We start from the raw sequence: 21,620 nt of genomic DNA on the forward strand, positions 1-21,620 counted from the left end.
TTCTATAGCACATGGGGGAGGCTGGAGCTGCCCTGGGCTTGTTGTATGCCGGGGGCAGGGTCTGTGGGGTTGCTGGTGGATGTGAGAGGCAAGCCCAGCATGCCACACCTCCATAATTAATACCGCCTCCGTCTGCCCTGCTTTATTGCAAATGAAGCCTTGCCCTCGCCCCGGGCTGCTGGGATGTGGCCCTCACTTGGGAGTGTTTAGCAGCCTGGTTCGGAGGGAGGACACCCACAGCTGTGGAATCTGACCTGCCTTGGTTTTCAGTCTCCCTACCTGGCTTCTAGCTACTCCGGACGCTGCAAGGCTTTTTCTCTTTAGAGAACAGAAAAACCACCCACCCACCTCAGCCCTTGAGGGATCCCACCCAGGAGTCGTCCATCCACCCCCCATGACCCTTGGGTCTGTTGCAGTTTTGGCAGGCTGAAGGCCCAGCATGAAGAGTGGGACCTGGTATTGGCCCTGCCATGTGATGCATATGGCAGTTAAAGATTTTGATGCACAGCTGCATGTGTTTGCATTTTACGAGGAATGCTGGTCCCAAGTGAAAACCAAACCTAGCATATTAAATCTTTTCATGAGAAACCAACCAGGCACCACAAAATCTGCCCAAATAGTTAAAAACTGGCCAGATGGCAACCTTTCCTATTTGACATGTTTCTAGAATGTTCTGGAAAATCACTAAAGGGGGAGGGGATAGAAAGCCCTTTGCCTTTAGATCTCTGGTTGAAGCCCAGCCTAGGGTGGAGGCTCTAAGTTATCACTTGGCAGCTTGCTTAATGACATCAACATGAAAGGAGGTGGTGAGCCTCTGCCCAGTTCCTAAGGGACAGGGCTCTGCAGTACAGAAGTTGCCCACCATACTTATCCCGAATTGTCCCCTTGTTGCCAGCCTGAGAAAACTGAATGTGCCAGGGAACTTGAACTTGACGGCCCACAGTGGGATTCTCCCTGTCAGCACTGATGGTCTTTGGTAGGGCAATGTGGAGAAGTCCATCTTACCACTGAGAAGTGCTGAACTTCTGCAACTCCAACTGACATCAACATGAGGTGAGGGTATTCAGTACCTTGCAAGAGCAGGATTTCCTTCTCTAGGGCCATCAAACCAGCCCCTTTCACTAGGGTGACCAGATGAGAGGAAGAAAATATCAGGACACATGGGGGCGGGGGCGGGGGGGGGGTCGCCGGTGAAGCAAAACAAACAAACAAAAAAAGCAGAATGCCGCCGGTGGAGCAAGAAAAAAAAAAGGGGGAGTGCCACGAAATATTGGGACAAATTGTGTCCCGACCAAATATCGGTCGGGACACGGGACAAACGCCTAAATATTGGGACAGTCCTGACTTTATTGGGGCGTCTGGTCATCCTACCTTTCACTGACATCAAGTTCACTCTACACTTGTTTGAAAATATCAACAAGATATTGCCCATTAGTGGTTTTTCCAGGATTTCAAATTCTGATCAAAGTTTTAATCTGATGTCCTAGAACTTGTAGTATGAGTGGCGCCACTGTTTCATGTAAAATTTAATTTAAAATGTAATCAAAGGCTGGGGTATTTCTAAACGCTAAAAGCACAAATCCAGCAAAACCAGATTTGCCAGCATTCCTCTCATCACTCAGATAAATGCAGGGCCTGTCTGTGTTTTGGAGGATGCTTTATCATTTAGTAGCAACTTTCGTTGAAGAGCACTTGGAAGTAAATGTGCTAACACAAGTCAGTAGATGCAGTTTCAGCTTTCTGGCTCTGCATGTAGATGGTAATCAAGTACTAATTCAATTCCAAGCTGAACTGTTATTTTTAGATTTTGCTAATGATATTGTTTATATGGCCTGTACACCCTGCCTTTTACTTCAGTAATTTGTAGAGGGAAAAGCTCACATGTAGGAACAGTTCACATGTGTCAACCTGCTAACCACAATCTCAGCTAGTATCAGTTACCCCTATAGATGTAGTAAGAAACAGCAGATTCTGGTAACATTTTTCATAGTGATGTATATTAGCTGTGGACAAAGATTTGTGGAAATTATAGACAACGGCACTGTTCAGTGATCAAAAGAGAATGAGGAAAATATTTTTTTTCCATAATAAGTTTTCTTTCTGGTTTTGATTTCTCTTGGTCGTGTTTCCCTCTGCTGACTTGGATGCTGTGCAGCTGACCCATTGGATGATCCTTCACTGCTATTTCTAATGCATTTGTGGGGTTCCAGTGAAACCTGTACTAAGAATCCCACTTCCAGTAAGCAACACCAACTCTTCAATAGCTTTTAAAGCACCTGCAAGCATTGATTAAGGACAGTTTTCTTTTTCCTTTAAGGCAACCTATACTAGGAATCAGGTGGTCCCTCAGGTAGTCAGTTAAGACAGCTTTCACTTTACTTTTGTCTGTTTGTCACATTTGATGCCAGTATTGCAACTTGCAGAGGGCAAGAACAAGCCTTTTACTTTCTGCTTGTTGTGGAGCTGGCCAAAGGTAATGCTTTCTGTCTTGTTCCAGGGGAAAGGAAAATCTTCTATTGTGAGCCACTTCTTCCAAATTCAAAATCCCCAAGCCATAATCTTGATATTAATGAAGCCATAAAATTGTCACATTCACTTCAGGGCCTGCCTCTTTATTCTTTGAAGTCTGTGGGAGTTTTCCCATTGCCTTTAATATGAAAGGTTTTATCTGATGCCCTAGAACTGCACCTACTGGAGTTTTCCCATGATTTTGAGGAAAACAGGACTAGGGCCTTATTTAGAAGAGGCAATTTAACATGATTTGTGTAATTGATTAATTTGCAATCTGAAAGTCTAACTGGCACTAATTTTTTTAAATTGGTAAATGGCCCAGTTAGAAATGAACTAGAAAATCTTTATAATCAGCTTCTTATACTATGTAAATATTAAATTGTAAAGTACAGCTCAGGTTTTGCAAGATGCCAATTATGAATGAAAATTCTGCAGCACTGGAGCAACGCATATTTCTGTGCTAGTGAAAAAGAGCCTTAAAGTGACAGGAAGTTTAATTAAATACAAGACGGCATTAACTTCAATTCCTGGGCTAGGTCTTTCTAGCTGTTTGTTCATCGCAGATGGTTGTTTGGAGTCTAGCATTATGTAAGTATTGGCCTCTACAGCAACTAAACCTCATCTCAGTCATGTAGGGAGTTACTTTCCAAAATGTTTTTCTTGCCAGTATTTTTCCTCGATGATATGAAACAATGGTCAACTTGATTTGTTACTTGTGAGTATTTTACTGATTGAGATCTGGGATCTGGCAATGTGCTAAATCCATTTTCTCAGCTAGCCAAATGCCAACTTGTCACTCTTCTAAACAAGCTGATCCTTAGGGTTGTGGTGATGTATGGGTGGTTACTGGTGATTGGTTCCAGAAGTTGCCAGTAGAATTATTTTTAAAACACCTTGTGACACTTGGAGGAAGATTATATTAAACCATTAGGAATTGGAAGGCTAGAAAGTGAGCAAGAGGTACAGGTATGAACTAATATATTGCTAGTTTGCACCTTCTGTCTGAAGATTTCAAAGTGCCTAACAAATGTTAGGAGATTTAGTCTTGAGCTCGGCAAGTATTATTTACCACGTTTCACAGATGAGAAAAATGAGGCTTGGAGGACCCACTCCTGCTCATTCTGAAAGCAGTGATTAAATGACAGAAGTTGTGACTTGTCAAATTATACGTCAGGGATCTGATTCTTTGGTTCTGCTAAGAAAAAGTGGCTTTATGATCCCTGCTTCTGGGGCTGAGTGAAGGCTGCTCTGACTTACGCTCAGTTGCACAAGTGGCCAATCGAGCTGCCAGAAATAGCCGGAGAGCAGAGGTACTTTGCCCACATCTTCTATTCCCTGCGAATGCCCCTTGTGCTGGGAATAGAGTAAGCAGAGCCACTATGCTGTCTCTGTTCCACCTTGGGACTATCCTTATGAAAGTGTAGTTCCCAGCTGGCTGGTTAAATTGGCACAATGTACTGTAGCTGGAATGGAGGCCAGGATCTGGCCCCAGGTTTGTGGCAGATGCAGGAACAGAACTCCAGTATCCTGATGCCAAGTCCTGTGCTCTAACCACATGTTTCTCAAAGGACATGAGACAGACCTTAACATAAAACCTAGTATTGTTCCTTAAAGTAGCCAAGCATGAAGATAATATATTCTGGATGCCATCCTCAAACTCGTTATGTCACAAATGAGTTATTCTTGTACTTTGCAGAAAGCCTCACAACCACAAAACCAGCAACAGCGTTATAAATGATAACCTTGTTTTCCTCCTCTTCCCAGGGATAGTCTCAGAACAGCAGACAGCATATAGACATGCATTGCTGGAATCCAGTGAGTTTCATAACATTGCAGCCATTTGCTGAAAGCCCCACAATACTGCAAATACAAAATGAATGTTTATTTTAAGTTTTGAATGAAAAATATCTACCTTCACCAAGGATAGGTCCCATGTCCCATGGGGGAAGAATGGGCTCAGGAGTAGCAATGTTGCCAGTTCCAAGAGTTAAAAAATCACGGGTCAGGCCCCCAAAATCATGTAATAGTTGTTGGGTTCTTTCTGTTTTCTGAGCCATTAGATCTCATGCTTTCCAGCTTTTTCCTGCAACCAAAGGGCTAGAAACTTCACTGTATTTTAAAATGAAAGCTGAGATTCTTGCATGATCACATAACCTGGAGTTTTAAGAAAATTTAAAAACAGCCAATATCACATGTATTGGCAATGCTCCGGGTGACCATCTGCCTTGGGTTTTAAGGGATATCTTCTGCTTGGTTGATAGTGTCCATCCCATATTCAGTACGGAGCTACTAATACAATCTGGTCAGATTAAAAAATGTCTGTTTCCCAAATCTTTATCATTGGTTTTTATATAACTCTTACCTCTGTAAGCACTGATGATAGCCATGTGAAGATGCATGACTCTGTGCCATTTATAAAACATTGTGTGCGGCATTCCTTACAAGTAAGCTTTGGTCCTGGGTTTTTCATACATTTATTTGTCCTTTATTTCCTTGAAACTTGCACAGGCATTCTAGGGTACAGACCATCCTCACCCAGGATCAAAGCAAGAGATTTACTCATACAGGTATACAGTGTGAGATCACAAGGTAACTTTGGGGACAGAAAGTCCAGTTTGGCTCTCAGAAAGAATACAAGGTGCTATAAAAACTGGAAGGTAGTCAGACATGGAGTGCGGCGACTGCCTCTGTGAATGAGGTGGTAGGGCCTGGGTTTATTTCTGATTGATTTGATCATTATATTTGAGATTTTTTTGATGGTTGCAACCTGTGCACATTGAGGCTAGAATAAAAGCCTGGAGGAAAACCCCGTGCTTGGTAGAAGGGCTTGTCTTTTGTTGCTGAATGAGCTGATCCGTGCCACAGTGAGAGAAACTCTTCCTTTCAGCTTCGTTCAGTGTGAGCAGAGTCATGCTGAACGTCTGAAAACATATGGCAGAGGGGACACAGAAGTAGCTTTCTGACGGGCTGCACTTTCTATTCCGTCTAAGTCACTATTGTCCAGCAAATGCTGAGATCTCACTGCCTGCCTTATTGTTATATATAAATTCCATTCTGTGCTGTCACACCAGATGCTCCAGAAAGGAGTTTCTATGAGATTAGTGCATCACTTGTGTGGTTAAAATCACTTAAGCTTTGGCCTGGGGCCTTACAGAGCTAGGAAAGGGTGATAGAATTGCTCATAAATGCACCGTCACTTTATTGTTTATTATTCCACCTCTCCCCCAGCTGCTTAGAGTGTCTCTTGGAATATTTCTTTAATTGGTTGGGGACAATCTGAGAATCATCCTTTACTAACTGGGTAAAAATTAAGTGATGAGTCAATGGACCCTATACAGAAGTACACATAAGTCAATCATTGATATAACAGAGTAAATGTCAATACCTAAAAATGTACTAGAAATTAAATTAATAGTTTAACATACAGACCATAAAACTCCCAATGCAGTCAAACAAGAAAGTTGTATTATCCTTAGAAATATATCTCCAGAGAAGCTGGAGAGGTGGAAAAGACCTATCAAATTATTTGATCCATCTTCCTGATGGTGCAGGATCATTCCTATGGTATATTGCCTAGTGCTCAGTCTAGTCTGGTTTTAACATTTCCTGGCGTTGGGTGTTTGAACACGTCCCGTTGGGAGACTATTGCACAGCTCAATAGATCCCGCTTTTCAGGCTGTTTTCCCAGATATTCAGCCTAAACATCCCTTTTTTATTATTCCCCTCCCAAGTACCTCTGCCCCCCCAAAGTCTTATTTTGAGGGCAAATTACTATTGTCATGTTCTCTCTGAAAAGAAACTTAAGTGAGGTCTGTTTGGGGGCTGTAAGTGCAAGTGTTTTTCCCATTAGATTCTCCCATGCTTCCTGTGACAGATATAGCAACCTCATGTAATATCTCTGGGGACCATATTGTGTTAAGTGTATGAATGGTCTGTGTATCATTGTGGGCCTATGAGATTGTATGAAACTCCAGCAGGGGGAGCGTTGCCACACTTTCCCCAGGAACTAAGAACAGTAGGGGGTGATTAAGGCGATTCCCTCAGTTTGTAAACATCTCCAGAGAAATACCACCTCTTGGGAGGCTTGCATATACTGGTTCAAACTGGGTTTTCCGGAGACCAACAGACAAAGAAAGGGCTTTTGCATAAAAAGCTGTATTTAAACTGACTGGGGGTTGTTAGAAGGCTTTCCCTTCACCCTCTCCTCTGGTTCTTGTCATGTACACAGAAAGCAGAAGACTCAGAAGTCCAAAGTGCAAACAACGCAGTGTTTATTGGGATTAGTTTCTAAGCAAGCATAGTCAAAGCCCTTCACACTAGTCGGGCTTATCTCTATAAGCCAACAGAATCTGTTTCCCAGTGTTCCGTTCCCAGCTATGATGCCGCAGAGCATTTAACCCGTGTCCCCCTTCCCAGCTCTGACGCCACAGAGCCTTGCCTGTGTCCCTGTTCCCGTTCCCCCCCTTAGCAAAAATGATTACAATTTCCCGCCTTACTTCTTGCTTGACCTCAGTTTATATAGTAAAATTCTCAGCTATACCTTAGCCAATCATTTTACTGAAATTTAGCTAACCAATCTTAACATATTGTAACATAATTCTCTAACCAATTATGGCCCACTCCCCTAATTAACTTACACCTAGCAAAATTAATTATACAGCAGACAGAAACAATTAGAGAACCCGACAGATTAACAATAGAAAAGATAATTTGATAAAGATAAAATGAGAGTTTCACAACCACAGCCACTGATAAGTGATTTCTTGCCAGACAGGATGCTATCAGACTAAGTTTTTTTTTTAAACCATTTTAAGATCTGTTTCTTTATCTGGTGGTGATGGGCACTATCAGGACAGGATCATCTTCCTAACAGCCTAATAGCACCTTATTTCAATGTGACTGGTTTGGAATGTGAGGATGGGACCGTTCATTTCCCAGTTTATGGCTGCCCCTGATGCTTAGCCAAAGGCCTTAGCCTAAGAACAAGACCTCAGACTATCCTAGTGAGAGAAGACCCATACACAGGCGGGCTTTGATTTTGATTCTTTGTTTTATACCTTTATAACTAAGTGATAAAAATACACCTAAGTTCTTAAAGTATAGGCCTTTGCAGGCAGGCCTGAATAGCTATATTCTAACAGGGGTCTTCTTTCTGCTCCAGCAAATGGACAGGATGTTCTGTCCAAGATGGTCCACTCCCAATCCTTGCAGAAGGGGTAGAAAGACTTTAGCCTGCTAGGGCCCTATAAGGCCGATGAGTGAGTCCTGGTATGTTTAGTGTAGGTTTAAATCTGTTTAGGGTTTTATATATTTTCTCTCGAATGCTTTTACCTGAAGAATAAGTGTGCTTGCTTAGAGAGTACTGCATGGTAACTTGTAACTACTGGCGCTACACCGTTCATAGTCCTTGGAGAGAAAGCAAAGTACTGGCACTGGCTTTAGGCAGACTGGCTTCAGGGAGGGTGTCACGATACTGCTCTGTTCACCACTGAGTGGTGCCTCCTCCTGGTGATTAGCTCTGCCCAGTTCAGTGCCTCCTCTCTGGTCTTCTGACATGCGGTTCTTCTCCTGCTCATGGCGTTACAGTGACTGCTTTGTGACTCAACCCTCCAGCCAGCTCACACTGTAATTTCCCCTTACGGGGAAGTCTTTCAAAGTCCTACTGCAGGCAGTCCTCATGCCCGCTGCCCTGACTATGTTACTCCAGCCGGTTCCCTATTCACTGCCCCTAGCAATACCACTCTGAAGTGGATGGTAGAGGTACCCAGGCCCACCCTCTACTCTCGGTTTTAATCCAGGGCCCTACAGCGAGCAGTTAAGGTATGTGGCTACATGTACCTTACTGCTCTCTTCCCTGGACTACTTCCTACCATGCTTCCCCAAGCTTTTCATTCTCTAGTCCAGGGGTCGGCAGCCTTGAGAAGTGGTGTGCCAAGTCTTCAGAAATGTAAGGTTTTGCATGCCAGTAATACATTTTACATTTACAGGGGCCCCTGACAGAACCCCAGGCTGGCAGCAGGCTGAGCGGGGCTAGCGGCAGGGGCCCTGGCTGGCAGGGGCCGGCGGACGGAACCCCAAACCGGCAGCAGGCTGAGCGGCTCAGCGCACTGCCGATCTGGGGTTCCGTCTGCCACGTGCGCTGCCGGTCTGAGGTTCTGTCCGCCGGCCCCTGCCAGCCAGGGTCCCATCCGCTGGCCCCGCTCAGCCTGCTGCTGGCCAGGGATTCCATCCATTCAGGCCAGCAGCGGGCTGAGCGGGGCTGGGACTCCGGCTAGCAAGGGGCTGGCAGCCAGAAACCTACACCGGCAGCTGGCTGAGCGGGGCAGGCAGACGGAACCCCAGACTGCTGGCGGGCTGAGCGGCTCAGCCAGCTGACCGTCTGGAGTTCCGGCTGCCGGCTCCAGCCAGCCAGGGTCCTGGCCGTCGGCCCTGCTTAGCCCGCTGCCGGCCTAGGATTTCGTTCACTCAGGCAGGCAACGGGCTGAGCGGGGCCGGTGGCCGGGACCCCGGCTGGCAGCAGCGTGCCAGTAAAAATCGGCTTGCGTGTCGCCTTTGGCACGCGTGCCGTAGGTTGACAATCTCTGCTCTAGTCTTCATAATCAAACCCCTCTCTCTTAGGCCTGCTTGGTAAACTCTTTCTCAGGGGTAATTTCCCCCACTTCCTTACTTTTTCCTTACCTTAGGGAGCCAGACTGGTAGCTTCCTCCCTGTAGCCTTGCCTATACTGTTGCCAACCTCCAGACTTTGTTCTCTCACAAGTGAGCTTCCTTCTTATTAGTGCCCTCCACACAGCCTAAATCTCCCCTGTCTACAGCTTAATTGGCCGATTGGGCTCACCTGGCCTAATTCAATTTTCTCAGGACTGGTTGGGAGCACACCCTATCACAGGGGGATATCACAGTGTAAGGCTGGGAGCTGTGAAGCCTTAAAACCCCCTGTCAGAAAGGAGTGGGAGAATGGCCCCTGCTGAGACAGGTGATGGCTAAAGACCTGAGACCTGACTGGGCATTTCTGGAGTGGACCATGGAACTTCAGCTACCCTGAAATGTTGACACTGCCAAACACGCTTAGTTCCTGATCTGTACGTATACCACAGTTCAGATGGTGGAGCTTCCAAAAGTGGTGATTTCTAGTCCTGACGCTGACACTATTTCCATCTGTTGTCTTGAGTAAGTAAGTTAACCCGCTCCATTCTGACTGCAGAGAAGTTGCTCTGAACCCCTCCTGTGTCTGCTTGAAGATTGGAGGATCAGTAAGGTCAGTACGATGTCCTGCTTTGTGGGTATATGAGGGCCACCCCCACTTACTCCTGTAAATGGCAGGGGGCAGAATGTAGTCCTTTGTTAACCTGGTTTATGAAGAGAAACATATGCTACTTTTATACCAGCACTGCCATGTGTCATGCTATACCAGCGTGTGTGGGGCTAATAAATCTTCAAAGACAAAAAACACCACCTAGCAGAAGCAAATCTGAGCCACATCAGAAGAATTCAGTAATTAGTCCTTAGTTTTAGCCCTGTCAGACATTAGGGATGAGCAAAATGGGCACTGTAGTAACAGATGACGAATACTCCTTGTGCATGAAAAAAGCAAAATAGAAAACGCACACGCAATGTCGGAGAGGGTGGCAGTAATGTGTGAAATGTAACAAGCATGTGGCTTGAAACATAGTTGACCTGTTGTCTGGTTGTGGCACATTGCATTGTACTGTAGAAATGAAAGAGCTTGATAACTGTAAAGCAAGAGTGTTGAGATAATGCAACTTGGCACATGCCAGTAATGCAGTCCAGACCACTTTCTTTGGAAACTCAACCATCATTAAGCATGACTTGCCGTAGAATTTAGCAGAGGAGTTACATAATCTTTGACATATGTGCGATACTGTGTTTTGCATCTGTGAGAGGCGGAGGCACATTGAACAAACAAGATGCTCTTAAGACAATAGAAATGGACATCAATGCCTAATTTGTATAGTGAAAGTGGACTGATGCCAGCAGTTGCACAGGACAGAAGCAGCTGCACCATTCCTTTCACACCCACCCCAGCACGTACATCACACATTCTGGCTCCCACAACTTCTGATTTTCAACACTTTTGCTCCTGCACTTTTTCTTCTGACAGGTGATAGCTCTTCTCTGTGTCCCTGCGTTCCTTGCCTTTGCTGCACCTTGCAGGCACGTATAGTCTGGCACCTGGGAACATTTAGCCCAGAAATTTGCCTGTTTCTCTCCTGTGCATTCAGATGGTGAGCAGAATTTCCTGTGTCTCACGCATCATTTTCCAATGTCATCCAGATTCAAGATGGCAGCTTGTTCTTTTAATTAATTATTTTCTATATGTTATAATAGATATGTATAAAATATAAAGGTGTTTTTAGAGTGATTTACTCTTCTTTGTAACAAGAGTAGTGATTAGATTATATCTTATGTTGCAGTCTCCCTTTCAGGGAATAACATCTTTCTTTTGTAAATAATGCACTAGCTGTACTGAGCATTTCATGCATTGGTCTAAACAAATTAGATATATAGAGCAATAATATTTACAGTAATTGGCACTCCTATTCATACAATGAATCTGATTTCAAGATGCAACTAAACTGAAAGATCAGGTCTAACTTTGAACACCTTGAAGCAAATTCTCCGTTTCTAAACCTACATCAAGCATAATTATCTAGTCTTGTTTCAGACACCTAGAACTATAAAGTCTTGAAAAAGATCAAATCCGCATCTGTGTCCTCCTAAGTTTTTGTGGCTCCATAATACACTCTCAGTCCACTTTTGATTTAGAGGAAAGGAAAATTGCATATCCAATAGGCTATCAAGCAAGTTAAACTTCTATCATGCAAATTGAGAATCAGTCAGTTCAAATAGTTTATATTTCCAGGTCAACCTTACAATGTAAATGAGCAAGTGATTACTTCTCCTCACTGACAACACATCTTTTGCTGAACATACTTTAGACAGGTTTATATGTTATTGAGGAAAATAGACTCTGGTAAGTCAAGTGTAAAAGTATAATTAGACAGGCCAAAAAAGAATTTGAAGAACAGCTAGCAAAAGACACAAAAAGTAACAGCATTTTTTTAAGGACATCAGAACCAGGAAGACTGCCAGAGAATCAGTGGGACCACTGGACAATCAATGTGCTAAAAGAGCACTCAGGGAAGACAAGGCCATTGCAGAGAAGCAAAATGAATTATGTGCATCAGTCTTCACTACAGAGAATGTGAGGGAGATTCACACACCTTAACCTTTCATTTTAGGTGACAAATCTGAGGAACTGTCCCAGATTGAGGTGTCAGTAGAGGAGGTTTTGGAACAAATCACTAAATTAAAGAGTAATATGTTACCAGGACCAGATAGTATTCAACCAAGAGTTCTGAAGGAACTCAAATATGAAATTACAGATCATACATGTCCTCTAGTATGTAACCTATTGCTAAATCAATCTCTGTATTGAGGACTGGAGGATAGCTAATGTAATGCCGATTTTTTTTTTAAAGAGTCCCAAGGCAGCCCTGGCAATTACAGTAAACCTAATTTCAGTACTAGCAAATTGGTTGAAAATATAGTAAAGAACAGAATTATCAGACATGTAGATGAACATGATTTGTTGGGGAAAAGTCAACAGGGCTTGTGTAGGGAAATCGTGCATCACCAATCTATTAGAATGCTTTGAAGATGTCAACAAACGTGGACAAGAGTGATCCAGTGGATATAGTGTATTTGGACTTTCTGAAAGCCTTTGACTTGCTCCTTCACCAAAAATTCTTAAGCAAAGTAAGCAGTCATAGGATAAGAAGGAAGGTCCACCCATGGATCAGTAACAGGTTAAAAGACAGGAAGCAAAGGGTAGGAATCAATGGCCAGTTTTCGCAGGAGCGAGAGGTAAATAGTGAAGTCCCCCAAGGATCTGTACTGGGACTAGTCCTATTCAACATATTCATAAATGATCTGGCAACAGGGGTAAATAATGAGGTGGCAAAGTTTGCGGACAATACTAAATTACTCAAGATGTTAAGTCCAACGAAGACTGCAAAGAGTTACAAAAGAATCTCACAAAACTGGGTGATGGAGCAACAAAATAGAAAATGAAATTCAATGTTGATGAAGTATTGCACAAAGGAAAACATAATCCTAGCTATCCATACAAAATGATGGAGTCTAAATTAGCTGCTACCACTCAATAAAGGTATCTTGGAGTCGTGGATAGTTCTCTGAAAAAATCCACTCAATGTGCAACGGCAATCAAAAAGGCTAACAGAATGGTAAGAACCATTAGGAAAAGAATAGATAATGAGACAGGAAATATCATTGTCACAATATGAATCCATGGTAGCCAATACCTTGAATACTATGTGCAGTTCTGGTTACCCCATCTCAAAAAAGAATTGGAAAAAGTACAGAAAAGAGCAAAAAAAAAAGTAATAAAAATGACTGGGGTATGGAACTGCTTCCATAGGAGGAGAGATTAAAAAGACTGAGACTGTTCAGCTTGGAAAAGAGCCAACTAAGGGGAATATGATAGAAGTCTTTAAAATCATGAATAATGTGGAGAACGTGAAAAAGGAAGTGTTATTTACCCCTTCACATAACACAAGAACCACCTAATGAAATTAATAGGCATCAGGTGTAAAACAAAGGATGTACTTCTTCACACAATGGACAGTCAACCTGTGGAATTCCTTGCCAGAGGATGTTGTGAAAGCAAAACCATAACTCGATTCAAAAAATAATGTGATAAGTTTGTGGAGGGTAGGTCCATCTATGGCTATTAGCCAAGGTGGTCAGGGATGCAACCCCCATGCTCTGGGTGTCCCTACACCTCTGACTGCCAGAAGTTGGGACTGGACGATAGGATGGATCACTTAGTAATTGCCCTGTTCTGTTCATTCCTTCTGAAGCAACTGGCAGTGGCCACTGTCGGAAGACAGGATCCTGGGCTAATGGGTCATGTCTGAGGAAGCACTTATCCCCATTCCCCATCCTTCCACATACACCTTAAGTCAACCAGGGCCTCAGTTTGGCCTGAAGAGGATGCAGTGGGGGGAACATCACTATAGACTTAAGAGGGAGATGCTGAAGCTAGTGATTCTGTTTGCTGCTCTACATCAATATCACAGTGGCCAGCTGCAGAGAGCTGTAACTGAGGTATTTTCAGTGCCACCAGCGAAGTGTTGGGAGAGGGAGAACAGAAGATTATTTTTTGTTCACTGTGCCTGTGTTGTTTTTTTTAACATATTTGAGGCCTACCGTGTTTGCACCATAGTTTTGATTCCTTTGAATATGATTATTTACTGACATTGTTTTTTCTTTTATATTTCTAGTTGGATTCATAACAGCGTCCACAGCTGTTACCTGAAGCACTTGTGTCTTGGAAATATTTGTGCCTGAGGAAAGTCAAGGAGGCTAACACTGGCCTGTAAATCCAGTTCTGGAGGTAGGGCCAGACTCTGAGATGTCAGCAGAGCCTTCGAGCTTTTTTCCCCCTCCTGTTCTTTGCCCTTTGTGCCTGATAGTGGCCTAAATGTGCGCACTGCTGAGCAAACCCGCTCCAAAGTGAGATTCTGTTTTCTGATGGCTGCTCTGTGTAAAATGCCTCTAAACTTGCCTCTGCCATGATGCACCACTTCTGTCTGGAAGTTGCAAGGGGGGCACTGAGGTGTCTGCTAAACTCTATTAGTTTTATGATTATCTCATCCTTCCAGTATGCCTCATCCCATTGCAGCCTGGCTGACAGGTAGATAGTGAGCTCTTTGGTGCAGGGGCTGACTTTTTTGGGTTCTTGAGCTCTATGTTGCCTGGCGTAATAGGAGCCCTGATTGACAGTGCTACCATAATATAAATAATAATAAATGCCAGGACTCCATGGAGGGCAGGTGATGTGGGGTTCTTCCTTGGGGCAGGCACTTGAAATTACACTTTGTGGTACAAAATATTTTCACCCAGTAGATCCTTCACCCAGCTGCAGTCCCCTGGAAATTCCATGGTAGGTGCATTTTCCTGGTCATGCCCTTTCTGTCTATGCCCCTTTCAATAGGCATTACTTTTTGTGCCTGTATTCCACCTTCCTGAGAAAATGATCAGCAGATGCAAACAGCACTTGGATTCCATTCTCCCAGAAGTTCAACCCAGTGGCCCGGACCCTTTAGAAATGTCATCCAGAAAATTGTAAGGAAAGTTCAACTATTTTTTATTAGAATTTTATTTTGGTTAATGTAATAGTAACTTAAGCACCTTTGTAATATTAAACATTTTATCTTAATAAAAAAATAATAAATAAAAAGAAAAGCAGTGCTTTCAAGGTGGTAAGGTCTCCTCCTACATTCAAATGCTGATCAGCCCTGCTTGTGTCTCAGACCACACATCATCAGACTAGACTGATTGGAAGCATCAGTAAAATGGCAGCCAACACCGAGTGACACTAGCACCTTTCACACACGAGAGAAGATATTTAACTGTTTAGGAAATGAATTATTATATATTACAAGCAGGACTTGTAGCAATGCCTATTTCTAAGGTTGCCTGACACTTTCGATTATAAGGTCCTGTTTTCAGTTGCTTCTCACTTGTCAAACTTTAACCACTGGGGCTGAAATTTTTCATACCAGGTATCTGCTTCAGGCTGAATTGTTTGGAAAGTATTTGGCCATTTTTGAGAATGAGGCGAGGGAAATATATATACAGATATTTTGCCCATGTTAAAAAATGCTGATTTTTTTTTTGGAGAAGTTCTAGCACCTCTATATCGTGGATTGGGAGCTTGAAAGTTAGCAGGGGGTGGTGTTTTTGTCAGGGATATGCTTTTTGCTGGTCTAATGAAATCTACTCAAATTGTACAAGTTATGTCTTTGAAAAATCTCTGTTTGCACATGCTTGGTGAAGACTTTTCAGAGTTTAGCCACTACAGTCTCTGAAGAATCCATCAAAATTGAGCATACTCCACTCTTCACCAGGGACGGCTCTAGCTTTTTTGCCGCCCCAAGGACGGCAGTCAGGCAGCCTTCGGCGTCTTGCCTGCGGGAGGTCCCCGGTCCCACAGATTCGGCGGCTTGCCTGCGGGAGGTCTGCGGGTCCCGCGCCTTCGGTATACCCACCGCCGAATCCGTGGGACCAGCGGACCTCCTGCAGGCATTCCACCAAAGGCAGCCTGACTGCTGCCCTCACAGCAACCGTCAGACCACCCTCTTCCCCCCCCCCGGTGCAGCTTGCCTCCCCAGGCACATGCTTGGTGCGCTGGTGCCTGGAGCCACCGCTGCTTTTCACACCACCTAGTGCTGACCAAACTCTGCATGTGCCTTCCCAATGGCATTATTGAGCATGGTCTGGGCTATAAAGGTGAAGCTGAACTTTCCTTGTAACTACTGCTCTGCACCAGGGTGGGGCCAGGCCCTGGAACTGAAAGCAAGGGTCCTATCTTTCCTGTGGTTTCAATAACCACCCTTGCTGGCATCCAGCAGGCAGCATGGGGGAGGACAAGACAAGAGGCAGACTGGGGAGGGGCCAGGGAAGGTTAGATTGGGACAAGAAGGAGTCTGAAACTGAGACTGGAGAAAGAAAGTGGGGATAGCAATTGAGGGGAGACTGGGACTCCTTGGGTGTGGAAACTGGGAGCTGGGGGAGGAGTGGAGGCTGGGACTGGTTGGGCCAGGAGACTGGGACTGGGGGTCGGTGTGGGAAAAGGGGGAAGACACTGAGATGGGACAAGGAGCTAGGGAGTGAGGCTAGACAAGAAGACTAGGATTGGGAACAGCAAGGAGGGAATGGGGGTGGGAAGGGAGAGGAGGTGGATCAGAAAAGGAGCTGCAGTGTAGGGTGGGAGTACTGGGACTGGCTGGACAAAGACACTTGGACAAAAAGCCAGAGGGAGAGTGTGGGAGGAGAGACTGAGATTAGCTGAGGAGCCTGAAGAAGGAAACTAGGACTGGGAGCCAGTGGTGATGAGGAAACAGGCAGGGGATATAATTGGAGGCTGGTGGGGAGAGGAGAGACAGATTGGAGAAGGAGCTGGGAGGATAAAAAATGTACTGGCTGTGCAAGGAGACGGGACAAAGAGGTGGTGAAGTGTGTGTGTGTGTGGGGGGGGGGGACTGGAGCTGACTGAGCAAAGAGACTGGGAGTGGAGGGAGATGGGGATAGGATGGAGGAGCCTAGAGGAGGAGAGTAGGACTGGCAAATAAGGAGATTGGAATTGGGATGAGAAGCCTAAGGAGTGGAGACTAGGGCTGGGTAGGCAAGGAGAATGGAACTGGCACAAGGAGTTTGGGGAGAGGGGAGAGACAGGGCAGGGACAGGTTGGAGGGAACAGGGCAGAAGGGTGCTTGGGGGAGTGGGAAGAAGGGTCTGTGCCCACTAGAATATATACCCCTCCAGAGCCTGGAATGAAATCCAAGCTTCTGGGTTCTCGCCATTCTTTAGCAGCCAGTGAATATCTGAAACCCACTGCAAAGTGTATGTCTCATTGCTTCTAGTGCTGGTCCCCTAGAGATGACAATCGACTATTGTATCAGTTATTCGGTTAGCTCAAGTGGCAGTAAAGATTCCAACCCTGCTGGTGATCCACGTAAGAGTCAATATGATGCCACACGATAGAATTTCTGGGTTTTTTGGTTTTTAAAAAGCAAAGAAATTACATGCAAGAAACCTACATTAAAACAACATTAGTACGGTTGCGTAGTTAAGTGCTCAAAAGTTAGGAAACTCCAGAATTGAGGTTGCCTGTGAGGTTACCATACTTGTAAATAAGGTTACCATACTTGTGCAGCTGCATTGTGATAGTCTTTAAATTATATGATCACATATTAATTTTCATAGGTCCCTTTTTATGGGTGAATTATGGATAGTAACTAAAGACACTCTTGCATTTACTCAAGTATTAGCTCTCTGCTTTCCAATGGAAGGAGATGCAGGAACATGCAAAGTACTGTCTATGGCTGTTTCTTTAGGGAAAAGGATTTGGTTACACGAGCAGTGGTATAGGAGTTGCAGTATCACATGGTTCAAACATTGGTCTTTTAAACTAGCATCTTGCCCTGACAGTGGTGAATAACTGATGCTTCAGAGGAAAGTAAACATTGCTCCCACACACAGAATACAGTTGGCCAATTGTGCAATATTGAAAATTTGTTAAAAATGTTCTGATAGTTGCAGAAATTAGTTTAGGTGCTGAAGCATGAGATTTGATCACCCCTATTTTAGCATGCTGTATCATGTCATCATAATATCCAGACCCATTTTATATATAAGAATGGCCATACTTGGTCAGACCAAAGGTCCATCTAGCCCAGTATCCTGTCTTCTGACAGTGGCCAATGCCAGGTTTCCCAGAGGAAATGAACAGAACAGGGAATCATCAAGTGACCCGTCCCCTGTTGCCCATTCCCAGCTTCTAGCAAACAGAGTCTAGAGACACCATCCCTGCCCATCCTGGCTAATAGCCATTGATGGACCTATCCTCCATGAAGTTATCTAGTTCTTTTATTAACCCTGTTATAGTCTTGGACTTTCACAACTTCCTCTGCCAAGGAGTTCCACAGGTTGACTGTTTGTTGTGTGAAAAAATACTTCCTTTTGTTTGTTTTAAACCTGCTGCCTATTAATTTAATTTGGTGACACCTAGTTCTTGTGTTATGAGAAGGAGTAAATAAGACTTCCTTATTTACTTTCTCTGTAGCAGTCATGATTTTATAGATCTCTGTCATATCCCCCTTTAGTCATAAGGTAATAATTGGAGATATACCAATCTCCTAGAACTGGAAGGGACCTTGAAAGGTCATCTAGTCCAGCCCCTGCCTTCACTAGCAGGACCAATTTTTGCCCCAGATCCCTAAGTGGCCTCCTCAAGGATTGAACTCACAACCCTGGGTTTAGCAGGCCAATGCTCAAACCACTGAGCTATCCCTCCCCCCAATAGCTATCCCTCAGCTATCATCTCTTTTCCAAGCTGAAAAGTCTGAGTCTTATTAATCTCTCCTCAAATGGCAGCCGTTCTATACCCCTAATAATTTTTGTTGCCCTTTTCTGAATCTTTTCCAATTCTAATATAACTTTTTTGAGATGGGGCGACCACATCTGCACACAGTATTTAAATTGTGGGCATGCCATGGATTTATATAGAGGCAATATGATATTTTTTGTCTTATTATCTATCCCTTTCTTAATGATTCCCAACATTCCCATATGAGTGTGTCTCCTCTGCATATGCTGCAGCAATTCTGAGAACAAAAGGGCTGTTGAACTTAGCACACAAGAAGACTTAGAAATGTAATGGTGCAGTACACAGACAACAAAACAGCCAGCTTCATAGCTATATACAGCACATACGAAATATGATCACTAAAACAGAGGATGCAGTTAGGAACAAATCTACATGGGTGCTCAATAAAAACTGCACAAAGAACAAATATTTCAAACTGTAAGGTCTCCAGGGCAGGGACTGTCTTTATATTTGGCTAGCATGGGGCTGGGCGCGTTGATGTAACTTCACAAAGAATTAACAGTAATAGAAACAAATGGGTAGTCACCATAAGGAATGTTGCCCCCAGGACATTAAACCTCCTATGTTGTAGTTTGCCTAGCGTTTGCCCTGTGACCTAAGTGCTAAAAATTAATTCTGCCTGTGTCCCCATCTAGCATCTGTTAGCAGAAAAACATGTAAACAAGTCACTTTGGCTAATTTGCTAAAGAATTGTATGAAGGAAACTAGCAGGATGCATCTAACCAAATGTGAACGGCTTTGCTGGACTGGAACTGTCCTTGCTTGATATCCCAATAGTGTTGTGAGGACCTGACAGGGTTATAATATTTAAGCTGTATTATTTGTTTTCTTTTTAATTACCAGAACATTAACAGTAATTTGGTTTTGGTGTTTTGTTGACAAGGAGTTCATTTCCCTTTTCCATAATCAAATCAGATTTTTTTAAAACGGTGTTTAACACATAAAAAGAAATAAATCAACAGGCAATCAACTTATTGGAAACTTTAAGTAAATCTTCATCTTACTACAAACAATTGTAGCCAACTTTTTTATTCTTTCTCTTTCTAGTTAAAAACAAAAAACATTGTTTGAAATTAAAAAAAATACTGTATTCTTGGAGGCAGGGTTGTTTTTGTTTTGTGGGGGGAGGAACAGGAAAAGTTATTTGTAGACCTTGTTCTTAAAACTTTATATTTTACCCCAGGGGTCGGCAACCGTTCAGAAGCGGTGTGCCGAGTCTTCATTTATTCACTCTAATTTAAGGTTCCGCGTGCCAGTCATACATTTTAAGGTTTTTAGAAAGGCTCTTTCTATAAGTCTATAATATATAACTAAACTATTGTTGTATGTAAAGTAAATGAAGTTTTAAAAATGTTTAAGAAGCTTCATTTAAAATTAAATTAAAATGCAAAGCCCCCCCCCCCCCCGACTGGTGGCCAGGATGCGGGCAGTGTGAGTGCCGCTGAAAATCAGCTTGCGTGCCGCCTTTGGCACGCGTGCCATAGGTTGCCTACCCTTGTTTTACCCCATTAAGAGAAAAGACAAATGCACACCAACAGGGAGAAAGAAAAGAATGGCAAAAGTGCGGAAAATGTAGCTTCTGTGGCTGATGCTTGCCATTTAGATACTGGATAGGTAGATTGTCACAGCTCCATTGACTTCAATTTACATCTGCTGAGGATTTATTCCTGGAAGACCATAAGGCACAACATGTGACCCAATTAGTCACTCCTGGCAAGCAAGAATTGCTTGTACCTTGCCAAACTAGTTGCAAAGTGTTGCAAGGTTAGATTTGTTCTGGCTGGTTAAGCCAGATGGTTGTTAGACAGAAGGTAAAAATGGGAGAGAGGAAAGAGGTTTAAGATTAGTATCAAGGAGGAAACTCACACAAAAAGGGAGGACAGCAGAAGCCTTAGGTGGCTCAGGACACAGCTATAGCAATGGTGTCATCTGATTCTCTCCTCCTTTTGTCCAAATGGGCTGTTTTCCAAGATCAGAAAAAAAAGGGCAAAGAGCATGATGATAAATCCTTCGCACTCAGGAGAAGATTGCTGTAAGAATAAAGGGGACATAGAAATGATACTGCTGCTCAAAGCCCCCTGCCATCCTTTCTGACACACTAAGTTGCCAAATTCTCCACTGAGCAGAAATGTTCAAAAGGGGTGGCAACCTCATTCCATTAAAATTGCCCCATGAAACCAAATTTCCAGTAGTCACTGTATGAACACTACTTTTATTTGGTTTAGTGCTATATCTGTGATACCTTACCAGGAGCCCTGAAAAATCCTAATTAGCTATTAGCAAATTTGTGGCCTGATTCAGGATACACTAACACATGTGCTTAACTTTACACACATCAGTAGTTCATGGCTTTGTTCCTGCAAAAATTTCTGCAGGGACTTAATTTTACACACTTGCGTAGTCCCACTGAATTCAATAGGGTTGTGATGGGCCTGATCAAAGCCCACAAGTCAATTAAAAGACTCCAATGGGCTTTGGATGAGGCACCTGGGGCATAAAGGTAAGTACATGCATACCAGGTCCATGGTTTACATCATTTCTGTGACCCCCATTCTGTGCTTTTTAACAACAGTTTTACATAACATGTTTATAGGTAAAAATGACATTCTGGGATCTTACCCTACTTCGGACAATGTAAGACTCAGCACAGACTACAGTTTAACATAGCAGTTGGTCGAGAAGTAAAGAATCCAGTTGAACTTGAAGGGGGAATCTGGTTGTAACTGCTCAAATTATAATGTGGCGGTCAGTGACACTGTCGTTCTTTACAGAGCATGGTGTATACGCCGATGAGTTCTTTGATGGCTGCTGAGTCCAATGTGCCAGTGACAGTCCCATGAAAAAGGTAGGGCTCACCCATGCACTAGCAGTGCTCTGAATCTGAGCAGCAGATTCTTTCTTCCTCTGACTCCAGTCATCACAAAGCTTGAGCCAGTCTGCCTGGCAATGCCTCACTCCATCTACAAACTGACTCTGTCAACCAGGGTGGCATTCTGCACTTTCCCAATCATCTTCACAAGCATCCTGAAATCTGTGCAGTGGTATGCCTCTTTTTCTGAGCTTCAGAGTACAGCACACTCTTTGAGATCCTCCAAGCCAATGTTACGAAAACT

At 43.7% G+C, this 21,620-nt stretch overlaps 1 long non-coding RNA gene across 1 annotated transcript; it reads left to right on the forward strand.

The window, feature by feature from the left end:
* The first annotated feature begins 595 nt into the window (after nucleotides 1–595).
* LOC120369457 lies at nucleotides 596–21,345 on the forward strand. Its single transcript, XR_005583170.1, has 4 exons — nucleotides 596–1,053; nucleotides 13,838–13,950; nucleotides 14,551–14,681; nucleotides 21,279–21,345. It is a non-coding gene; the product is annotated as an uncharacterized LOC120369457 (long non-coding RNA).
* Nucleotides 21,346–21,620: the final 275 nt, after the last annotated feature.

Source organism: Mauremys reevesii, linkage group 7 (assembly GCF_016161935.1).
Source record: "Mauremys reevesii isolate NIE-2019 linkage group 7, ASM1616193v1, whole genome shotgun sequence".
NCBI classification, from domain to species: Eukaryota; Metazoa; Chordata; order Testudines; family Geoemydidae; genus Mauremys; species Mauremys reevesii.